Source organism: Otolemur garnettii, unplaced genomic scaffold (genome assembly GCF_000181295.1).
Source record: "Otolemur garnettii isolate 467f Iridium unplaced genomic scaffold, OtoGar3 scaffold00142, whole genome shotgun sequence".
In the NCBI taxonomy this organism is placed as follows: Eukaryota; Metazoa; Chordata; class Mammalia; order Primates; family Galagidae; genus Otolemur; species Otolemur garnettii.
The window spans coordinates 3492864-3494121 of NW_003852537.1; positions in this window are offsets into that span (position 1 = coordinate 3492864).

Genomic DNA, 1258 nt, shown 5'->3' on the forward strand with positions numbered 1-1258 from the left:
GCCAGGCGTTGGGGCAGGTGCCTGTAGTCCCAGCTACTTGGGAGGCTAAAGCAAGAGAATTGCCTAAGCCCAAGAGTTTGGAAGTTGCTGTGAGCTGTGATGTCACAGCACTCTACCAAGGGTGAGATAGTGACACTCCATCTATTTTTAAAAAAAAAAGGAAAACTAGCCAGGTGCCAGTGGCTTCTGGAGGCTGAAGCAACAGGATGCCCACAGTCCCAGTCTGAGGTTGCAGTGAGCTATGACACCATTGCACTCTGCTCAGGGCATAGGGTGGGACTCTGTGTCAACAAAACAAAAAAATCCCCCCAAAACCCTCAAGGAAATAGAAATTTAAAAATAAAATACAAATCAATGGAAATAAAACAGTTGGTGAGTCATGGAAAAGTTCTATCCCAAAAGAGTACTTTTATCATTGGGGATTCATTGAGGGTACAAGAAACCAGGTTACACTGATTGCATTTGTTAGATAAAGTCCCTCTTAAAATTGTGTCTTGCTCCCATAAAGTGTGTCATATACCAAGACCCTATCCCCCTCCCTCCTTCCCTCTCTCTATTCTTCCTTTCCCCATCCCCTCCCTCCTTCTATCTCTGCTCTCCCCTTCCCTCACCATGTACTAGGTCATTAATCCTCCTCATATCAAAATTGAATACATAGGATTCATGTTTCTCCATTCTTTTTTTTTGAGACAAGAGTTTATGTTGCCCTCAGTAGAGTGCTGTGGCATCATAGCAGCCTCCAACTCTTGGGCTTGAGTGATTCTCTTGCCTCAGCCTCCCAACTAGCTGGGACTGCAGGTGCCTGCCACAATGCCCAGCTATTATTTTTGTTGCAGTCATCATTGCTGCTTAGCTGATCCGAGCTGGGTTCAAACCCACCAGCCTCAGTGTATGTGGCTGGCACTATAACCACTGTGCTACGGGTGCCGAGCCCACGCTTCTCCATTCTTGTGATGCTTTGCTAAGAATAATGTGTTCCACTTCCATCCAGGATTAGTTTTTTTTTTAAAAAAAGGGAAGTAAAATGAGGGCTTGACATGAAAATAGTTCTCATTTTCAAACATTTAAGTGTCCCCACCTCATTTCACAATCAATCAGTGACACCAAAAAGGCAGGTACATTCACAAGGGCTTTACTTGCTCAATCAAGACAATGTCATTTAGGCTTGGCGCCTGTGGCTCAAGTGGCTAAGATGCCAGCCACATACACCTATGGTGGCAGGTTTGAATCCAGCCCAGGCCCACCAAACAACGATGGC